This window comes from Arachis hypogaea, chromosome 13, assembly GCF_003086295.3.
Source record: "Arachis hypogaea cultivar Tifrunner chromosome 13, arahy.Tifrunner.gnm2.J5K5, whole genome shotgun sequence".
NCBI lineage: Eukaryota > Viridiplantae > Streptophyta > Magnoliopsida > Fabales > Fabaceae > Arachis > Arachis hypogaea.
The window spans coordinates 111,522,159-111,545,551 of NC_092048.1; the positions used below are offsets into that span (position 1 = coordinate 111,522,159).

The 23,393-nt window shown below is 39.9% G+C and overlaps 1 non-coding gene across 1 annotated transcript; it reads left to right on the forward strand.

The window, feature by feature from the left end:
• The first annotated feature begins 10,686 nt into the window (after positions 1–10,686).
• Positions 10,687–10,794, forward strand: LOC112739386 (small nucleolar RNA R71). The gene has a single exon (XR_003170324.1). It is a non-coding gene; the product is annotated as a small nucleolar RNA R71 (small nucleolar RNA).
• Positions 10,795–23,393: the final 12,599 nt, after the last annotated feature.

Here is a 23,393-nt window from a genome sequence, read left to right on the forward strand (position 1 = left end):
ATCCAGATCACTCAGTTCATTGGTGAACAGGGGAGGTTCATCTCCCCAAGTCTCAATACCAAATAATTTGGCATTCAGCTTCATGATTGCACCAAGGTACTAGGTAACTTGCTCTTCAGTAACATCCTCATTCTCTTCAGAAGAGGAATACTCATCAGAGCTCATGAATGGCATAAGGAGGTTTAATGGAATCTCTATGGTCTCTAAATGAGCCTCAGAGTCCTTTGGTTCCTCAGAGGAAAACTCCTTATTGATCACTGGACGTCCCAAGAGGTCTTCCTCACTGGGATTCACGTCCTCAACCTCCCTTACAGGTTCGGCCATGGTGGTAATGTCAATGGCCTTGCACTCTCCTTTTGGATTTTCTTCTGTATTACTTGGGAGAGTACTAGGAGGGATTTCAGTGATCCTTTTACTCAGCTGGCCCACTTGTGCTTCCAAATTTCTAATGTAGGACCTTGTTTCATTCATGAAACTTACAGTGGCCTTAGATAGATCAGAGACTAAGTTTGCTAAATTAGAGGTATTTTGTTCAAAGTTCTCTGTCTGTTGCTGAGTGGGTGATGGAAAAGGCTTGCTATTGCTAAACCTGTATCTTCCACCATTATTAAAGCCTTGTTGAGGCTTTTGTTGATCCTTCCATGAGAGATTTGGATGATTTCTCCATGATGGATTATAGGTGTTTCCATAAGGTTCACCTAAGTAATTTACCTCTGCTATTGCAGGGTTCTCAGGATCATAAGCTTCTTCTTCAAAAGATGCCTCTTGAGTACTGTTGGATGCAGCTTGCATTCCATTCAGACTCTGAGAAATCATATTGACTTGATGAGTCAATATTTTATTCTGAGCCAATATAGCATTCATAGTATCAATTTCAAGAACTCCCTTCTTCTGAGGCGTCCCATTACTCACAGGATTCCTCTCAGAAGTGTACATAAACTGGTTATTAGCAACCATGTCAATGAGTTCTTGAGCTTCTGCAGGCATTTTCTTTAGGTGAATGGATCCACCTGCAGAAGTATCCAATGACATCTTAGCTAATTCAGACAGACCATCATAGAATATATCCAGGATGGTCCATTCTGAAAGCATGTCAGAATGACACTTTTTGGTCAGTTGCTTGTATCTTTCCCAAGCTTCATAGAGGGATTCACCTTCTTTCTATCTGAAGGTTTGAACATCTACTCTAAGCTTGCTCAGATTTTGAGGAGGAAAGAACTTGGCTAAGAAAGCCATGACCAGCTTCTCCCAAGAGTTCAGGCTATCTTTGGGTTGAGAGTCCAACCACACTCTAGCTCTGTCTCTTACAGCAAAAGGAAAAAGCATGAGCCTGTAGACTTCAAGATCTACTCCATTAGTCTTAACAGTATCACAGATCTGCAAGAATTTAGTTAAGAACTGAAAAGGATCTTCAGATGGAAGTCCATGAAACTTGCAGTTCTGCTGCATCAGAGAAACTAGCTGAGGTTTCAGCTCAAAATTGTTTGCTCCAATGGTAGGGATGGAGATGCTTCTTCCATGTAAATTGGAATTTGGTGCAGTAAAGTCACCAAGCATCCTCCTTCCATTATTATTATTTTCGGCTGCCATGTCCTCTTCTTGATCGAAAATTTCTGAAAGGTGCTTGCTGGCTTGTTGTAATTTAGCTTCTTTTAGTTTCCTCTTCAGAGTCCTTTCAGGTTCTGGATCTGCTTTAACAAGAATGTTCTTGTCCTTGCTCCTGCTCATATGAAAAAGAGGGAACAGAAAAATAATAATAATAGGGATCCTTTTTGCCCAAGTATAGAGGTTCCCCTGTGTGAGTAGAAGAAGAAAAGAATGTAATGTAAAGAAGGGAAGAAGAGAAAATTCGAACACAGATGGAAGAGGGGGTTCGAATTTGGGTGAGATGAAGTGTTAGTAGATGAATAAATAAATAGAAGGAGATGAGCGAGAGAGAGAATTTTCGAAAATAATTTTTGAAAAAGAGTTAGTGATTTTCGAAAATAGTTTTTGAAAAAGGTTAGTAATTTTCGAAAATTAAAATTAAAAATGAAAATAATTAGTCAATTAAAAAAAGAAATTTTGAAAAAGAGGGAAAATATTTTTGAAATTTAGAGAGAGAGAGTTAGTTAGGTAGTTTTGAAAAAGATAAGAAACAAACAAAAAGTTAGTTAGTTAGTTGAAACAAATTTGAAAATCAATTTTGAAAAGATAAGAAGATAAGAAGTTAGAAAGGATATTTTAAAATCAAATTTTGAAAAAGATAAGATAAAGAGATATTTTTGAAAAGATATGATTGAAATTAGTTTTGAAAAAGATTTGATTTTTTTAAAATCACAATTAATGACTTGATTCACAAGAAATCACAAGATATGATTCTAGAACTTAAAGTTTGAATCTTTCTTAACAAGCAAGTAACAAACTTGAAATTTTTGAATCAAAACATTAATTGATGATGATATTTTCGAAAATTATGTGATAACATTAAGAAAAATATTTTTGAAAAATATTTTAAAAATTTTCGAAAATAAATAAGAAGAGTGAAAAAGATATGATTTTTGAAAAAGATTTTGAAAAAGATAAGATTTTCAAATTGAAAATTTGATTTGACTCATGAAAACAACTAGATTTTTTTTTTAAATCTTTGAAAAAGTCAAATCTAATTTTCGAAATTTTAAGAGAAGAAAAAGGAGAAGATATTTTTTTTATTTTTGAATTTTTATGATGAGAGAGAAAAACATGAAAATGATGCAATGCATGAAGATTTGGATCAAAACAATGAATGCATGCAAGAATGCTATGAATGTCAAGATGAACACCAAGAACACTATGAAGATCATGATGAACATCAAGAACATATTTTTAAAAATTTTTATATGCAAAGAAAACATGCATGACACCAAACTTAGAATCTTTAATGCTTAGGCACTAAGAATTCAAGAATGCATATGAAAAATACCATACAACACAAAACACGAAAACATTAAGATCAAACAAGAAGACTTACCAAGAACAACTTGAAGATCATGAAGAACACTATGAATGCATGAATTTTTCGAAAATTTTATGCAAACTTTAAAACATGCAATTGACACCAAACTTAAAAATTTACTCAAGACTCAAACAAGAAACATGAAATATTTTATTTTTTTTATTTTTATGATTTTATGAATTTTTTTGGATTTTTTGAAAATTATTTGAAAAAAAGAAAAATAAGGATTCCAAAATTTTTAATGAATTTCAGGAATCTTGCAATCTTAGTCTAAAGCTCCAATCTGAGGGTTAGACATGGCTTAATAGCCAGTCAAGCTTTAGAAGATATTTATACTTTCCATGTATAGAGCAACTAAGTGTGCGAGAATCAACAAGCTCTTGTGATGATAAGTTGAAACCCCAGTCCAAAAGATTAGACATGGCTTACAGCCAGCCAGGATTCAACAAATCATCATGAAATACTAGAATTCATTCTTAAAAATTCTGAAGAAAAATATATTTTTGAAAACATTTTTTTTTCGAAAAAAAAGGAGAAATTTTTGAAAGATTTTTGAAAAATTTTTGAAAATAAAACAAAAAGAGAGTTACCTAATCTGAGGAACAAGATGAACCGTCAGTTGTCCAAACTCAAACAATCCCCGGCAACGGCGCCAAAAACTTGGTGCACGAAATTGTGATCTCAGGCAACGGCGCCAAAAACTCTGTGCGCACGTCTTAATAAATTGTTTTTCATTCACAACTTCGATACAACTAACCAGCAAGTGCACTGGGTCGTCCAAGTAATAAACCTTACGTGAGTAAGGGTCGATCCCATGGAGATTGTTGGTATGAAGCAAGCTATGGTCACCTTGTAGATCTCAGTCAGGCGGATATAAAATAGTTATGGAGTTTTCGAAAATAAATAATAAAATAAGGATAGAAATACTTATGTAAATCATTGATGAAAATTTCAGATAAGCGCATAGAGATGCTTTCGTTCCTCTGAACCTCGCTTTCCTACTGTCTTCATCCAATCAATCCTACTCCTTTCCATGGCTGGCTTTATGTAAGGACATCACCGTTGTCAATGGCTACTTTTTATCCTCTCTGGAAAATGGTCCGATGCGTTGTCACTGCATGGCTAATCGTCTGGAGGTATCACCCTTGTCAATGGCTGCATCCCATCCTCTTGTGAAAATGGTCCAAATGCTTTGTCACAGCACGGCTAATCATCTGAGGTTCTCGATCATGCTGGAATAGGATTCACCCTTCTTTTGTGTCTGTCACTACACCCAGCAATTGCGAGTTTGAAGTTTGTCATAGTCATTCAATCCCAGAGTCCTACTCGGAATACCACAGACAAGGTTTAGACTTTCTGGACTCTCATGAATGCCGCCATCAATCTAGCTTATACCACGAAGATTCTGATTAAGAGATCCAAGAGATACTCATTCAATCTAAGGTAGAACGGAAGTGGTTGTCAGGCACGCGTTCATAGGGAATGATGATGATTGTCACGTTCATCACATTCATGTTGAAGTGCGAATGAATATCTTAGAAGCGGAATAAGTTGAGTTGAATAGAAAAACAGTAGTACTTTTCATTAATTCGTGAGGAACAGCAGAGCTCCACACCTTAATCTATGGAGTGTAGAAACTCTACCGTTGAAAATACATAAGTGAAAGGTCCAGGCATGGACGAATGCCCAGCCCCCAAACGTGATCAATAGATCAAAATATAATCCAAAGATGTCAAATACAATAGTAAAAAGTCCTATTTATACTAAACTAGTTACTAGGGTTTACAGAAGTAAGTAATTGATGCATAAATCCACTTCCAGGGCCCACTTGGTGTGTGCTTGGGCTGAGCTTGAATGTTACACGTGCAGAGGCTCTTTCTGGAGTTGAACGCCAGATTGTAACGTATTTCTGGCGTTCAACTCTGGTTTGTGACGTGTTTCTGGCGTTTAACTCCAGACAACAGCGTAGAATTGGCGTTCAATGCCCTTTTACGTCGTCTAAACTCGGTCAAAGTATGGACTATTATACATTGCTGGAAAGCCCTGGATGTCTACTTTCCAACGCAATTGGAAGCGCGCCATTTTGAGTTCTGTAGCTCCAGAAAATCCACTTTGAGTGCAGGGAGGTCAGAATCCAACAACATCAGCAGTCCTTCTTCAACCTCTGAATCTGATTTTTGCTCAAGTCCCTCAATTTCAGCCAGAAAATACCTGAAATCACAGAAAAACACACAAACTCATAGTAAAGTCCAGAAATGTGAATTTAACATAAAAACTAATGAAAACATCCCTAAAAGTAACCAGATTCTACTAAAAACATACTAAAAGCAATGCCAAAAAGCGTATAAATTATCCGCTCATCAGTGGGTCATGCGACCGCGTGAGTGGCCAATATTGGGATATGACGCGGACGCGTGGGGCACGCGTTCGCGTGGTAAGGGCTGTGCGTCTAGCGCTAGTCCAGCACCACTCCAGCATAACTTTCGGCTATGCACCCTTTTCACGTCGATTTTCAGGTCACGCGGACGCGTGGGGAACGCGGTCGCGTGGGGCGATTTGTGCCAAAGGCACGCCTCCAGCCACGCTCTTGCGTGAATTTCTGTTCGCTTTCTTATTCTTTCTGAGCCACCTGCGACGCGGACGCGTCATTGATGCGGTCGCGTCGCGTGAAAAATTTTTTTTTTAAATATAAAAATATGCAAATGCATATGCAAACTATATGTGTGAATAAAGAGAAGAGTTATGGAAAAATAAAACTACGAATAAAGAAAAGAACGATCATACCATGGTGGGTTGTCTCCCACCTAGCACTTTGCTTTAACGTCCGTAAGTTGGACGCTCCACTAGCTCAGTCTTCGGCTATGTGTGGATCTTCCAAGAGGAAGATCTTGAGCTCTTTGTTTTTCTTCAACTTCACGCCATGGTACAACTTTAAACGATGTCCATTAACTTTGATGAGTTCAGAGCTTGAAGGATGACTTAGGTGAAAAACTCCGTACGGCTAGACCTTCTCTACTTTTTATGGGCCTTCCCATCTTGATCTCAACTTGCCTGGCATGAGCCTCAGTCGAGATTTATAAAGGAGGACTAAGTCCCCAGGTTGGAACTCTCTCCTCTTGATGTGCTTATCATGTACAGCCTTCATCTTCTCCTTGTACAGCCTTGAGTTCTCATAAGCTTCCAGGCGAAGGCTTTCTAATTCTTGCAGTTGCAACTTCCTCTCAGCTCCGGCTGTTTCAAATCCCATATTGCATTCCTTTACTGCCCAAAAGGCTTTGTACTCTACTTCAACTGGGAGATGGCAAGCTTTTCCATAAACTAAGCGGAAAGGACTCATCCCAATGGGTGTCTTGTATGCTGTTCTGTATGCCCAAAGTGCATCTTGTAGCCTGGTGCTCCAGTCTCTCCTATGAGGTTTGACTATCTTCTGCAATATACGCTTTATCTCTCTGTTTGACACCTCGGCTTGTCCATTAGTCTGAGGATGGTAGGCTGTTGCAACTTTATGAATTATACCATGCTTCTTCAGTAAGCCTATTAGTTTTCTGTTACAAAAATGGGTGCCTTGATCGCTCACGATTGCTCGTGGGGATCCAAAGCGACAAATAATGTGGTTTCTAACAAAGGAAACAACAGTGTTAACATCATCAGTGCGGGTAGGAATTGCTTCCACCCATTTGGAAACGTAATCCACAGCTAACAATATATAAAAATGGCCATTAGAATTTGGAAATGGACCCATGAAGTCAATGCCCCAAACATCAAAAACTTCACAAAAAAGCATAATTTGTTGAGGCATCTCATCCTTCTTGGATATATTACCAAATTTTTGGCATGGAAAATAAGATTTACAAAATTCAGCAGCGTCTCTAAAAAGAGTAGGCCACCAGAATCCACAGTCTAAGATTTTTCTAGCTGTTCTTTGAGGGCCAAAGTGTCCTCCACTCTCAGATGAGTGGCAGGCCTCTAAAATAAACTAGAATTCTGATTGAGGCACACACCGTCTAATTACCTGGTCAGCACCACATCTCCATAAATATGGGTCATCCCATATATAATATTTAGACTCGCTTTTCAGCTTGTCTCTTTGATGCTTAGTAAAGTTTGGAGGAAAGGTGCGGCTAACTAGATAATTAGCTACAGGTGCATACCAAGGGACTACCTCAGATACTGCTTGCAGGTTATCAAATGGGAAATTATCAGCTATAGGAGTGGAGTCATGCTTAATGTGCTCAAGGCGACTCAAGTGGTCTGCCACTAGATTCTGGTTACCACTCCTATCCTTAATTTCTAAATTAAATTCTTGTAGTAGCAGTATCCAACGTATAAGCCTTGGTTTGGATTCCTTTTTAGCTAATAGATACTTTAGAGCTGCGTGGTCAGAGTACACTACTACTTTCGTACCAAGTAAATAGGCTCGGAATTTATCCAGAGCAAAAATAATAGCAAGAAGCTCTTTCTCAGTAGTAGTATAATTAGACTGAGCGGCATCTAAAGTTTTAGACGCATAAGCAATTACAAAGGGGTCCTTACCTTCAAGCTGAGCCAGTGCTACACCTACTGCATGGTTGGAGGCATCGCACATTATTTCAAATGGCTGGCTCCAGTCTGGTCTTTTCACAATTGGAGCTTGAGTCAGGGCGGTCTTCAGCTTATCAAACGCTTGTTTGCAATCCTCACTAAACTCGAACTCAATATCTTTCTGCAGTAGTCTGGATAAGGGGAGTGCTACCTTACTAAAGTCCTTAATGAATCTCCTGTAAAAACCTGCATGGCCAAGAAACGAACGGACTTTCCTCACAGAGGAGGGGTAAGATAAACTAGAAATAACATCCACCTTTGCTGGATCTACAGAAATTCCAGTATTAGACACAACATGTCCTAGTACAATCCCTTGTTTAACCATAAAGTGACATTTTTCAAAATTCAATACAAGGTTTGTACTGACACATTTATCTAACACTCTAGATAAACTATCCAAGCAAAGATTGAAGGAATCACCATATACACTAAAGTCATCCATAAAAACCTCCATACAGTCCTCAATAAGATAAGAGAAAAGACTCATCATGCACCTTTGAAAAGTAGCTGGTGCATTGCACAAGCCAAAGGGCATTCTCTTATAAGCATAAGTCCCAAAAGGATATGTAAAAGTGGTCTTTTTCTGATCTTCAGGAGCTATATGAATCTGGAAATATCCTGTGTAACCATCTAAGAAACAATAATGTGATTTACCTGACAGGCGATCCAGCATTTGATCAATGAATGGAAGAGGATAGTGATCCTTACGAGTGGCCTGGTTTAGGCGTCTGTAGTCAATGCAGACCCTCCAGGCATTCTGAACTCTGGTTGCCATGAGCTCTCCATGCTCATTCTTCACTGTAGTGACTCCAGACTTCTTGGGCACCACTTGTACTGGGCTTACCCATTCACTGTCTGAGATGGGGTAGATGATATCTGCCTCCAGTAGTCTGGTCACTTCCTTCTTGACAACCTCTAAGATAGTGGGGTTCAGTCTCCTCTGGGGTTGACGGACAGGCTTTGCTCCCTCTTCTAAGAATATTCTGTGCTCACAAACTCGAGGGTTGATGTCTACTATGTCTGCCAAACTCCAACCAATTGCCTTCTTGTGCCTCCTCAGCACACTAAGTAGCTGTTCTTCTTGTTGAGAAGTGAGTTCCCTTGCAATGATAAGTGGAAACTTCTGCTTGTCATCAAGGTAAGCATATTTGAGGTGTGGAGGGAGGGGTTTCAATTCTAACTTCTGCTCATGGTCAGGCTCTAGGTTGTTTGGAGCTGGTAACAATGGTAAAGCACTGCCATTGTCCTCAGAAAGTGTCCCCACACTCGGACCTTGTCCTATGTACTTCTCTTCAAATTCCTCCTGGTGAATTTCAGCCACGGTTTCATCTATGATGTCACACTGGAGGATAGAATGATCCTCCAGAGGATGCTTCATAGCTCTATTCAGATTGAAGATTACTACTCGGCCATCTATTTTAAAAGAGTATGTTCCTGAAAAAGCATCCAATTTGAACTTTGAGGTTTTCAGGAATGGTCTTTCGAGCAGGATTGATGATGGCTTCTCTGAGTCATTTCGGGGCATCTCCAGGATATAAAAATCAATGGGGAAGGTGAGCCCCTTAATGCACTAATACATCTTCAGCGATTCCAACCACTGTAATAATGCTTTTATCTGCTAACACAAAACGAGCTGCCGACCTTTTTAAGGGAGGGAGCCTCAAAGTATCATATATAGACAAAGGCATTATACTAACACATGCTCCTAAATCACACATGCGGTCAGAAAATATCACACCACCAATAATACAATTAACCATACATGGACCTGGATCACTACACTTTTCAGGTATACCTCCCATTAAAGCAGATATAGAACTACCTAAAGGAATAGTTTCTAATTCATTAATTTTGTCTTTATGTATACATAAATCTTTTAGAAACTTTGCGTACTTAGGTACCTACTGAATAACATCAAAAAGGAAAACAGTTACCTCAACCTTTTTGAATATCTCTACCATTTTGGGATCGGGTTCCAACTGCTTCTTGGCCTTCCTTGCAATTTGTGGAAATGGAATAGGAATGGCGTCCTTCATAGCTTCAGCGTCCTCTGGTGCTTCTTCCCGTGGTTGAACTTCTTCTTCATCAACCATGTCCTGTATGTCCTCTTCCTCTTCAACATCTTCTACTTCCACCACCTCTTCAGCTGAGGCGTGTTCTGGTGGGTTTGGCTCCTCCTGATTCCTCTCCTGCAGTGTGGTTCCGAACCTTAGGGTGATGGCATTGATGCCACCCTTTGGATTGGGTAATGGTTGAGAAGGGATTCCACTGGAGCTCAAAGGCTGGTTATTGGAGTTATTCATTGATCCAATCTGTGAGATAAGAGCCTTCAAGGTAGAGTTCAGACCATTTAGGGTAGAATTAAGGTTATTTTCCATGGCCTGTTGTCTCTGATCAATAGATTGTAGTAACTCATCATTAGAAGATGAAGAGGGGTAAGTGATCTGAGAGGTCTGCTGTTGGTTGTGCTGTGATCCTTGGGATTGCCTCAGGTGAGGTGTTCTGTAAGGCTGGTTCTGGTTCTGCTGCCTGTTGTTGTTATTATTCCACCTCTGATTTCTCTGATTGTCTCTGCCTCCTCTGTTATTGTTGTCCCTCCAATTCTGGTTAGAATTATCTCTCCAATTCTGGTTAGAATTGTCCTGCCATCCATGGCTATAACTGCCGCCTTGATTGTACCCTTGGTTGGGGCGGTCATAGAAGTTATGAGTGGCTGCCACGGTGTTATCTTCCTGCTGGAGCTGCGGACATTCATCAGTATAATGGCTATAATCAGTACAGATTCTGCAAACTCTCTGTGGGACTAACTGTTGGCTTTGCTATGGTGGAGAAGGTTGAGCTTGCTGAACTTGTTGTTGATTCAATTGCATCTGCTTCAGTTAGTTGGTCATTTCACAGATACTCTGAGTTAGAGCAGCAGTCTCTCTACTAGAGGATACTTCTGCAATAGCTTTTGAACGGCCTTGTTTCTGCCTGTGATTCCTTGTAGACTCAGCCAAGTCGCTGATTAATTGCCATGCCTCATCAGTGGTCTTGTACTTTTTCATAGACCCATTGCTAGAACTTTCCAATGTGGTCTTATCTTGAGGCCTCATGCCCTGTGTGACGTAGCCGAGCAACACTATCTTGTCAATCATATGGTGGGGGCATGCTTCCAGAAGATTGTTGAAGCGCTCCCAATATTCATAGAGAGTCTCGGATTCGTCCTGAACAATCATGGAAATGTCTTTCCTTAGTTTATTAGTAACTTCAGCTGGAAAAAAATTTTCCAAAAATTCTCTTCTAAGTATATCCCAGTCAGATACAGTTGCTGCGGGTTGAGTGTAGTACCACTCTCTCGCCTTTTCCTCAAGAGAGAATGGGAAGGCTTTTAACAAAATGGAAGTTTCATCTGCACCATCACGCCTGACAGTAGAACAGGCTGCTTGGAAGTCTCTAAGGTGCTTGATAGGCTCTTGAGCAGGTAAGCTGATGAGCGGATATTTTATACGCTTTTTGGGGTTAATTTCATATAGATTTTAATATGTTTTAGTTGGTTTATAGTTTATTTTCATTAGTTTCTAGGAAAATTCCACATTTCTGGACTTTACTATGAGTTTGTGTGTTTTTCTGTAATTTCAGGTATTTTCTGGCTGAAATTGAGGGAGCTGAGCAAAAATCTGATTCAGGCTGAAAAAGGACTACTGATGCTGTTGGATTCTGACCTCCCTGCACTCAAAATGAATTTTCCGGAGATACAGAACTCCAAATGGTGTGCTTCCAATTGCGTTGGAAAGTAGACATCCAGGGCTTTCCATCAATATATAATAATCCATACTTTGCTCAATGATAGATGGCGTAAACTGGTGTTCAACGCCAGCTCTCTGCCCAATTCTGGCGTCCAGCGCCAGAAACAAGTTGCAAGTTGGAGTTCAACGCCAGAAAAGGATCCAAAGCTGGCGTTGAATGCCCAAAACAGCCCTATGCACGTGAGAAGCTTTAGTCTCAGTCCCAGCACACACCAAGTGGGCCCCAGAAGTGGATTTCTGCACTATCTATCATAGTTTACTCATTTTCTGTAAACCTAGGTTACTAGTTGAGTATTTAAACAACTTTTAGAGACTTATTTTGTATCTCATGACATTTTAGATCTGAACTTTGTACTCTTTGACGGCATGAGTCTCTAAACTCCATTGTTGGGGGTGAGGAGCTCTGCTGTGTCTCGATGAATTAATGCAAGTATTTCTGTTTTCCATTCAAACATGCGTGTTCCTATCTAAGATATCCATTCGCGCCTAAATATGGAGAAGGTGATGATCAGTGACACTCATCACCTTCCTCAATCCATGAACGTGTGTCTAACAATCACTTCCGTTCTACATCAGATTGAATGAATATCTCTTAGATTCCCTAATCAGAATCTCCGTGGTATAAGCTAGATTGATGGCGGCATTCATGAGAATCCGGAAAGTCTAAACCTTGTCTGTGGTATTCCGAGTAGGATTCTAGGATTGGATGGCTGTGACGAACTTCAAACTCGCGAGTGCTGGGCGTAGTGACAGACGCAAAAGGATAGTAAATCCTATTCCGGTACGATTGAGAACCTGCAGATGATTAGCCGTGCGGTGACAGCGCATTTGGACCCTTTTCACTGGAAGGATGGATGGTAGCCATTGACAACGGTGATCCACCTACACACAGCTTGCCATAGGAGGACGTGCGTGCGTGAATCAGAAAACAGAGGAAAGCAGAATTTCAGAAGACAAAGCATCTCCAAAACTCCAACACATTCTCCATCATTGCATACAAGTATAATTTGTGTTCTGCCCTTTTATTCCTTGCAATCAAATTTGATAAGTGAATTATTTTATTGTTTTCCTGACTAAGAGTTACAAGATAACCATAGATTGCTTCAAGTCAACAATCTCCGTGGGATCGACCCTTACTCACGTAAGGTATTACTTGGACGACCCAGTGCACTTGCTGGTTAGTTGTGCGGAATTACATTGTGAAGTAATTTTCGTGCACCAAGTTATTGGCGCCGTTGCCGGGGATTGTTCGTGTTTGAACAACTGACGATTTATTTTGTTGTTTAGATTAGGAAAATTTTTCTTTTTGGTTTAGAGTCTCTTATTATTGTTCTTGGTTAAAAATATCCTTCTTCAAAACAAGTGTTACATTTATTGCCCAATTGGCTAGAGTGTTGGTTTATGTTCTTGATGATTGGGCACCAGTTTTATTAAAAATCTTTTTCAAAAATAATTTTCCCTTGATTAAATCTTGTGCCAAACTTTAAGTTTGGTGTTTTCTTGTTGATTTTTCTGTGTTTTTCGAAAATTTTAGTTTGGTTTTCTAAAAATTTTAAGTTTGGTGTTCTTCCTTCATGTTCTTGTGTTCTTGTGAGTCTTCAAAGTGTTCTTGAGTTTTCCTTGTATCTTGATCTTAAAATTTTTAAGTTTGGTGTTCCTTGGTGTTTTCCCTCCAAAATTTTCAAAAACAAGGGCACTAGATCTAAAAAATTTTTAAATCTTGTGCTATCTTATTGTTTTTCTCTCTCCTCTTTAAATTCAAAAATATCTTTTCTCTCTATTTTAAAGCAAATTTTCGAAACTTACCTTTAAAATTCAAATTTTTTTATTTTTTCAAACCTTTTTCAAAAATCATCATATCCTTTTCAAAACTTCCTAACCACTTTCTCTCTCCTCATTTTTTCGAAAATTTTCAACCATTTTTGTTTATTTTATTTTAATTTATTTCATTTTTGAAATAAATAAATAAATAAATAAATAAAAATAAATTTTTTATTTAACATCATCTCCCTTTCTCCATCATGGAGCTAAGTGGCAATGAACAGTCCAGGAGGACTCTGGGGTCATATGCTAACCCCTCTACTGCTTCATATGGGAGTAGTATCTGCATACCCTCCATTGGAGTCAGTAGCTTTGAGTTGAATCCTCAGCTCATTATCATGGTGCAGCAAAGTTGCCAGTATTTCGGTCTTCCACAGGAAGAACCTACAGAGTTTCTGGCACAATTTTTACAAATTGCTGACACAGTACATGATAAGGAAATAGATCAGGATGTCTACAGACTATTACTATTTCCGTTTGCTGTAAAAGATCAAGCTAAGAGGTGGTTAAATAACCAACCTAAGGCCAGCATAAGGACATGGAAACAGCTGACAGAAAAATTTCTGAATCAATACTTTCCCCCAAAACGGATGACACAGCTAAGGCTAGACATCTAAGGCTTTAAACAAAGAGATAATGAATCTCTTTATGATGCCTGGGAGAGATACAGAGAGATGCTACGAAAATGCCCCTCTGAAATGTTTTCAGAGTGGGTTTATTTAGACATCTTCTATTATGGGCTTGCAGAAGGAGCTCAGATGTCTCTAGATTACTCAGCTGGTGGATCTATCCACATGAGAAAGAAAATTGAAGAGGCTCAAGAGCTCATTGATACAGTTGCCAGGAATCAGCATCTGTACCTAAGTAGTGACCCTTCCATGAAAGAAGAGGTTAAAACAGTAACTGCTGAACTCAGTCCTGTAAAACAAGCTGCTGAATTCAATCAGCAATTGGACTTTCTAACAAAGCAGTTAGCCGAATTCAAGGATAAACTACAAGAAACAAGGATGGCTAATATAAATATGGAAGAACAATTGAAGCAAACAAAGCAGCAGCTGTCAAGACAATTAACAGAAGAATGCCAAGCAATTCAATTAAGAAGTGGAAAAACATTAAATATCCCACCTCAAGGCAACAAAGAGTTAAGGAATGAGCAAACCACCCAAAATTTACCTGAGGACAGTAAGAGCCCAGGGAAAAGTAATTCTGGCGTTAAAACGCCAGAAATCTGGTGGAAGGCTGGCGCTGAACGCCCAGATCATGCCCAAGACTGGCGTTCAACGCCAGTAACAAGCAAGGACTGGCGTTCAACGCCAGAAACAAGCAAGGATCTGGCGTTGAACGCCCAAAATGGGCACAGTTCTGGCGTTCAGACACCAGGAACAGACAAGGAGTTGGCATCTCACATCACTCCAGCTTCTAACTCTGGCATTCAATTGCCAGTGAGGGATCAGACATACACAAGTGCTGATGAAAACCCCTCTAAAAAGGCTTCTTCAACCACTTCTGTAGGCAATAAACCTACAGCAACTAAGGTTGAGGAATATAAAGCCAAGATACCTTATCCTCAAAAACTCTGGAAAGAGGAACAGGATAAGCAATTTGCTCGCTTTGCAGATTATCTCAGGACTCTTGAAATAAAGATTCCATTTGCAGAGGCACTTGAGCAAATACCTTCTTATGCCAAGTTCATGAAAGAGATCTTGAGTCATAAAAAGGATTGGAGAGAAACAGAAAGAGTTCTCCTCACTGAAGAATGCAGTGCAGTCATTCTAAAAAGCTTTCCTGAAAAGCTTAAAGACCCTGGGAGTTTTCTGATACCATGCATATTAGAAGGTAATTGCACCAAGACAGCTTTGTGCGATCTTGGGGCAAGCATCAACCTAATACCTGCATCCACTATCAGAAAGCTTGGCTTAACTGAAGAAGTTAAACCAACCCGGATATGTCTCCAACTTGCTGATGGCTCCATTAAATACCCATTAGGTGTGATTGAAGACATGATTGTCAGAGTTGGGCCATTTGCCTTTCCCACTGACTTTGTAGTGTTGGAAATGGAGGAGCACAAGAGTGCTACTCTCATTCTAGGAAGACCCTTCCTAGCAACTGGACGAACCCTCATTGATGTCCAACAAGGGAAAATAACCCTAAGAGTCAATGATGATGAGTTTAAGCTGAATGCTATCAAAGCCATGCAGCATCCAGACACATCAAAAGACTGCATGAAAGTTGATCTTATTGACTCTTTGGTAGAAGAGATCAACATGACTGAGAGTCTCGAATCAGAGTTGGAAGACATCTTTAAAGATGTTCAGCCTGATTTGGAGGATTCAGAGGAGATGAAAGAGCCTCTGAAATTTCCTCTGGAAGAGGAAAAACCTCCTAAACCCGAGCTCAAACCATTACCACCATCCCTGAAATATGTATTTCTGGGAGAAGATGACACTTTTCCAGTGATCATAAGCTCTGCTTTAAATCCACAGGAAGAGGAAGCACTTATTCAAGTGCTAAGGACACACAAGACAGCTCTTGGGTGGTCCATAGGTGACCTTAAGGGCATAAGCCCAGCTAGATGCATGCACAAAATCTTATTGGAGGATAATGCTAAACCAGTGGTTCAACCACAGAGGCGGCTAAATCCAGCCATGAAGGAAGTGGTGCAGAAAGAGGTCACCAAATTACTAGAGGCTGGGATTATTTATCCTATTTCTGATAGCCCCTGGGTGAGCCCTGTCCAAGTCGTCCCAAAAAAGGGAGGCATGACAGTGATTCATAATGCAAAAAATGAACTGGTTCCTACAAGAATAGTTACAGGGTGGCGCATGTGTATTGACTACAGAAGGCTCAATACAGCCACCAGAAAGGATCATTTTCCTTTACCATTTATAGACCAGATGCTAGAAAGACTGGCAGGTCATGATTATTACTGCTTTCTGGATGGCTACTCAGGCTATAACCAGATTGCAGTAGATCCCCAGGATCAAGAGAAAACAGCATTCACATGTCCATCTGGAGTGTTTGCTTATAGAAGGATGCCATTTGGGCTGTGTAATGCTCCTACAACCTTCCAGAGATGCATGCTCTCTATTTTTTCTGATATGGTGGAAAAATTTCTGGAAGTCTTCATGGATGACTTCTCAGTATATGGAGACTCATTCAGCTCCTGTCTTGATCACCTGAAACTTGTTCTGAAGAGATGCCAAGAGACCAACCTAGTTTTAAACTGGGAAAAATGTCACTTCATGGTGACTGAAGGGATTGTCCTTGGGCATAAAATCTCAAACAAGGGGATAGAGGTGGATCAAGCAAAAATAGAGGTAATTGAAAAATTACCACCACCTGCCAATGTTAAGGCAATCAGAAGCTTTCTGGGGCATGCAGGATTCTATAGGAGGTTTATAAAGGATTTTTCAAAAATCGCAAAACCTCTAAGCAATCTGCTAGCTGCTGACACACCATTTGTGTTTGACACAGAGTGTCTGCAGGCGTTTGAAACGTTGAAAGCTAAGCTGGTCACAGCACCAGTTATTTCTGCACCAGACTGGACATTACCATTTGAGCTAATGTGTGATGCCAGTGATCATGCCATTGGTGCAGTATTGGGACAGAGGCATGACAAGCTTCTGCACGTCATTTATTATGCTAGTCGCGTTTTAAATGATGCCCAGAAAAATTACACAACCACAGAAAAAGAATTACTTGTAGTGGTTTATGCCATTGACAAGTTCAGATCATACTTAGTAGGATCAAAAGTGATTGTGTATACTGACCATGCTGCTCTTAAATATCTACTCACAAAGCAGGATTCAAAACCCAGGCTCATCAGATGGGTGTTGCTTCTGCAAGAGTTTGATATAGAAATAAGAGACAGAAAAGGGACAGAGAACTAAGTGGCTGATCATCTGTCCCGGATAGAGCCAGTAGAAGGGACGTCCCTCCCCTTTCTTGAGATCTCTGAGACTTTTCCGGATGAGCATTTATTTGCCATTCAGGAAACACCATGGTTTGCCGATATTGCAAACTATAAAGCTGCAAGGTTCATACCCAAAGAGTACAACAGGCAACAAAAGAAAAAATTAATTACTGATGCAAAGTACTACTTGTGGGATGAACCTTATCTCTTTAAGAGATGTGCAGACGGAATAATCCGTAGGTGTGTTCCTAGAGAAGAAGCACAAAGGATCCTATGGCATTGCCATGGATCTCAATATGGAGGCCATTTCGGAGGTGAGCGAACAGCCACCAAGGTCCTCCAATGTGGCTTCTATTGGCCCATACTCTATAAAGATTTCCGAGAGTTTGTACGTAACTGTGACAGTTGCCAAAGAGCTGGTAATCTGCCTCATGGTTACGCCATGCCTCAACAAGGAATCTTGGAGATTGAGTTGTTTGACGTATGGGGAATTGACTTCATGGGACCTTTTCCACCATCATTCTCAAACACTTATATTCTGGTGGCAGTTGACTATGTATCAAAATGGGTTGAGGCCATTGCCACACCCACCAATGATACTAAAACAGTGCTGAAATTCCTCCAGAAATATATCTTCAGCAGGTTTGGGGTCCCCAGAGTACTAATCAGTGATGGGGGCACTCACTTCTGCAACAAACAGCTTTACTCTGCCATGGTCCGGTATGGGATTCAGCACAAGGTGGCGACTCCATATCATCCACAGAATAATGGACAAGCTGAAGTCTCTAACAGAGAGCTAAAAAGAATCCTAGAACGGACCGTAAATACCCGTAGAAAGGATTGGGCAAGAAGCTTGGATGATACTCTGTGGGCATACAGAACAGCATTCAAGACTCCTATAGGGACCTCTCCATACCAACTGGTCTATGGTAAGGCATGTCACCTGCCCGTGGAACTGGAACATAAAGCCTACTGGGCAACCAGATTCCTGAACTTTGATGCCAGATTAGCTGGAGAAAAAAGATTGCTCCAGCTAAATGAGCTAGAGGAATTCAGATTCACTGCTTTCGAAAATGCCAAGCTTTATAAAGAAAAATAAAAAAAGTGGCATGACAGAAAGCTGTCATCTAGAATCTTTGAACCAGGACAAAAGGTTCTGTTGTTCAACTCTAGGCTCAGGCTATTCCCCGGGAAACTGAAGTCCCGGTGGAGGGGACCATATGTGATTACAAGTGTATCACCATATGGTTATGTGGAGCTTCAAGATATTGATTCTGATAAGAAATTTATTGTCAATGGACAGAGAATAAAGCACTATCTTGAAGGCAATGTTGAGCAAGAGTGCTCAAGGCTGAAGCTAGACTAAAAGCTCAGCAAGGTCCAGCTAAAGACAATAAAGAAGCGTTTGCTAGGAGGCAACCCAGCCAAGGGGCATCAATCCTCTAAGCATTTTGCCCTATTTTTATTTTTATTTTTTTATATAAAGTTCACTGATCTTAAGGTAAAGAGTCAATTGTATAAGTTCACAGGGTTACAGAAGGATTCTGCACACAAAACAGAGAAAAAGAGCTCACTGGCATGAAAACGCCAGTAAAAGTCTATTTTAGGCATCCAACGCCCAACAGAAGCATCCACTGGGCGTTTAACGCCAGATTTACAGCATTTTGGGCGTTCAGAAAAACGCCCAGTAACAAAGGACTTCCTGGCGTTCAACGCCAGAAAGAAGTAGCAGCTGGGCGTTGAACGCCCAGGAGAGGCAGCATTTGGGCGTTGAACGCCCAAAACAAGCAGCGTTTGGGCGTTCAAACGCCAGGATGGTGGGGAGGAGGTAAATTCAATTTTCTTCATATTCTTCATTTTAATCTTAATTTTCATGCTTCAATTCATGATTTCCTGCATAAACATATTAAGAACCCTGATTTCTAAAATCCCTAATTTCTAAAAATCCTACCTTAAAAATATCAAATGTATCTTAATCCATAAGCACAAACCCTCTTTTTCAATTCAATTCAACTCTTTTTCAAAATTTTCAAAACAAATCTATCTTTACAACTAATATCTTTTTCAAATCTCCACATTATCTTTTTCAAAATTTAGATTTATCTTTTTCAAAAATTTTCATATCTTTTCAATTTTAAACTATATCCTCTCTTATCATATCTTCTATCTTATCTTTTCCAAATCAATCTTTTTTTATCATATCTTTTCAAAATTTTCAAACCCACCCCCTCCCTTTAAATATGGGTTCGGCCTCCCCCCCCTCCATCAACAATTGCACCTAGCTCTCCTTCTATCCCTCTCCTTTCTTCTCTTTTGCTTGAGGACAAGCAAACCTCTAAGTTTGGTGTGTTTATCCATGATCACTAAGATCATGGCTCCTAAGGGAAAACAACCCACTTCAAGAGGCAAGAAAGAGAGCGTTCCAAAACCACTTTGGAATCAAGGGAAGTTCTTATCTAAAGAACATTTAGACCATTATTACAAAATAATGGGTCTAAGATCAGTGATCCCGGAAGTTAGATTCGATCTGAAAGAAGACGAATATCCGAAGATCCAGGAGCAAATTCGAATCAGGAACTGGGAGGTCCTAGCTAATCCTGAGACGAAAGTGGGAAGGAATATGGTCCAGGAGTTCTATGCTAATATGTGGTAGATAGACAAGCAAAAACTATTTGGAACTGCTTTCTATGAATATCGGACCGTGGTCAGAGGAAAGATTGTTCATACCATCCTTGACAAGATCAGAGAGATCTTAAAGCTACCTCAGCTGAAAGATGATCCAGACTCTTTCAACAGGAGAATGATGAGAACAGACAAGGGCCTGGATAAGATTCTAGAGGATATATGTATCCCTGGAGCAAGGTGGACAACTAGCACAAAGGGTGTCCCAAATCAACTCAAAAGGGAAGATCTCAAACCAGTCGCCAGAGGATGGCTGGACTTCATTGGGCATTCTCTGCTGCCCACTAGCAACCGATCTGAAGTCACTGTTTAAAGAGCAGTGATGATCCATTACATCATGATGGGAAAAGAAGTGGAAGTTCATCAACTAATTTCAACTGAATTCTACAAAATTGCTAATAAAAATTCTAAAGAGGCCAGGTTGGCTTACCCAAGCTTGATTTCTCTGCTCTGCAAGGACGCTGGAGTAATGATGGGAATAACTGAGTATATCTCAATTGAGAAACCAATCACCAAAGCATCAATGGAAAAACAACAAGCACAGGATGACCCCATCAAGAAGAAAACACAGGAATTCCTCCCAGAAATCCCTCAATCTGAATATTGGGAGTATCTTGAAACATCAGTTACCAAGATGCAGGAAGCTATGGAACAAATAATAAAGGAACAGAAGGAACAAAGTCAAATTCTTTGCTATTTGATTAAAGAACAAGAGGAGCAAGGGCGTGACTTGAGGGAATTGAAGCGCCAGAAGTTATCCCTTGAAGGACCAAGCACCCCATAGATCCGAGGAACATCCACTTCCCAGAACAAAGGTTGTTAAATTCTAATTTCTGCTTTAACTCTGTGATAGTTGTCGTTATAGGAGTTTACCTTAGGAGTCATATAGTAGTAATTAGTGTCTATTTTGATTTTACCTCCAATTAAGTTATAGTCTATTTTTCTCATCATCAGCAAACATGAATAAAATAGTAGATCTTTTGAATAAGAGGCAATAAAATTCGAGTTTTTAATAAGAAAAATTCTAATTAGTAACATGTGGTGGCAATGCTTTCTGTCTTCTGAATGAATACTTGAACAGTGCATATGTCTTTTGAATTTGTTGTTTAAGACTGTTAAATATGTTGGCTCTTGAAAGAATGATGAACATGAGACATGTTATTGATAATCTGAAAAGTCATAAAAATGATTCTTGAAGCAAGAAAAAGCAGCAAAGAACAAAGCTTGCATTCAAAAAAAAAAAAAAAGAGAAAGCAAGCAGAAAAAGCCAATAGCCCTTAAAACCAAAAGGCAAGGGTAATAAAAAGGATCCCAAGGCTTTGAGCATCAGTGAATAGGAGGGCCTAAAGGAATAAAATCCTGGCCTAAGCGGCTAAACCAAGCTGTCCCTATCCATGTGCTTGTGGCGTGAAGGTGTCAAGTGAAAACTTGAGACTGAGCGGTTAAAGTCAAGGTCCAAAGCAAAAAAAAAGAGTGTGCTTAAGAACCCTAGACACCTCTAATTGGGGAATTTAGCAAAGCTGAGTCACAATCTAAAAGGATTCACCCAATTATGTGTCTGTGGCATTTATGTATCCGGTGGTAATACTGGAAAACAAAGTGCTTAGGGCCACGGCCAAGACTCATAAAGTAGTTGTGTTCAAGAATCATCATACTGAAATAGGAGAATCAATAACACTATCTGAATTCTAAGTTCCTATAGATGCCAATCACTCTGAGCTTCAATGGATAAAGTGAGATGCCAAAACTGTTCGGAAGCAAAAAGCTACTAGTCCCGCTCATCTAATTAGAATCTGAGCTTCACTCAAAAACTCTGAGATATTATTGCTTCTTGACTTATTAGTCTTCTATTTTATTTGTCTAGTTGCTTGAGGACAAGCAACAGTTCAAGTTTGGTGTTGTGATGAGCGGATATTTTATACGCTTTTTGGGGTTAATTTCATATAGATTTTAATATGTTTTAGTTGGTTTTTAGTTTATTTTCATTAGTTTCTAGGAAAAATCCACATTTCTAGACTTTACTATGAGTTTGTATGTTTTTCTGTAATTTCAGATATTTTCTGACTGAAATTGAGGGAGCTGAGCAAAAATCTGATTCAGGCTGAAAAAGGACTGCTGATGCTGTTGGATTCTAACCTCCCTACACTCAAAATGGATTTTCTGGAGCTACAGAACTCCAAATGGTGTGCTTCCAATTGCGTTGAAAAGTAGACATCCAGGGCTTTCCAGCAATATATAATAGTTCATACTTTGCTCAAGAATAAACGGCGTAAACTGGCGTTCAATGCCAGCTCTCTGCCCAATTCTGGCGTCCAGCGCCAGAAACAAGTTGCAAGTTGGAGTTCAACGCCAGAAAAGGATCCAAAGCTGGCGTTGAACGCCCAAAACAGCCCTATGCACGTGAGAAGCTTTAGTCTCAGCCCCAGCACACACCAAGTGAGCCCCAGAAGTGGATTTCTGCACTATCTATCATAGTTTACTCATTTTCTGTAAACCTAGGTTACTAGTTGAGTATTTAAACAACTTTTAGAGACTTATTTTGTATCTCATGACATTTTAGATTTGAACTTTGTACTCTTTGACGGCATGAGTCTCTAAACTCCATTGTTAGGGGTGAGGAGCTCTGCTGTGTCTCGATGAATTAATACAAGTATTTCTGTTTTCCATTCAAACATGCGTGTTCCTATCTAAGATATCCATTCGCGCCTAAATATGGAGAAGGTGATGATCAGTGACACTCATCACCTTCCTCAATCCATAAACGTGTGTCTGACAATCACTTCCGTTCTACATCAGATTGAATGAATATCTCTTAGATTCCCTAATCAGAATCTCCGTGGTATAAGCTAGATTGATGGCGGCATTCATGAGAATCCGAAAAGTCTAAACCTTGTCTGTGGTATTCCGAGTAGGATTCTGGGATTGGATGGCTGTGATGAACTTCAAACTCGCGAGTGCTGGGCGTAGTGACAGACGCAAAAGGATAGTAAATCCTATTCCGGTACGATTGAGAACCTGCAGATGATTAGCCGTGCGGTGACAGCGCATTTGGACCCTTTTCACTGGAAGGATGGATGGTAGCCATTGACAACGGTGATCCACCTATACACAGCTTGCCATAGGAGGACGTGCGTACGTGAATCAGAAAACAGAGGAAAGCAGAATTTTAGAAGACAAAGCATCTCCAAAACTCCAACACATTCTCCATCATTGCATACAAGTATAATTTGTGTTCTGCCCTTTTATTCCTTGCAATCAAATTTGATAAGTGAATTATTTTATTGTTTTCCTGACTAAGAGTTACAAGATAACCATAGATTGCTTCAAGCCAACAATCTCCGTGGGATCGACCCTTACTCACGTAAGGTATTACTTGGACGACCCAGTGCACTTGCTGGTTAGTTGTGCGGAATTACATTGTGAAGTAATTTTCGTGCACCATAAGCCATGAAACTTGGGCATCAAATTGAGCAGTGCTGTTTTTATTTCAAAATTTGTAGCCACCGCTGGGTGATGCGCTTGAAACGGTTGCATTGAAAAATCAGGGGCTCCAGCCTCCTGGATAGTAATTCTCCTAGGTTCTGCCATGTCACCTGCACGTAAATCAACCGAATCAGCAGAAAGGGAGCCTGTT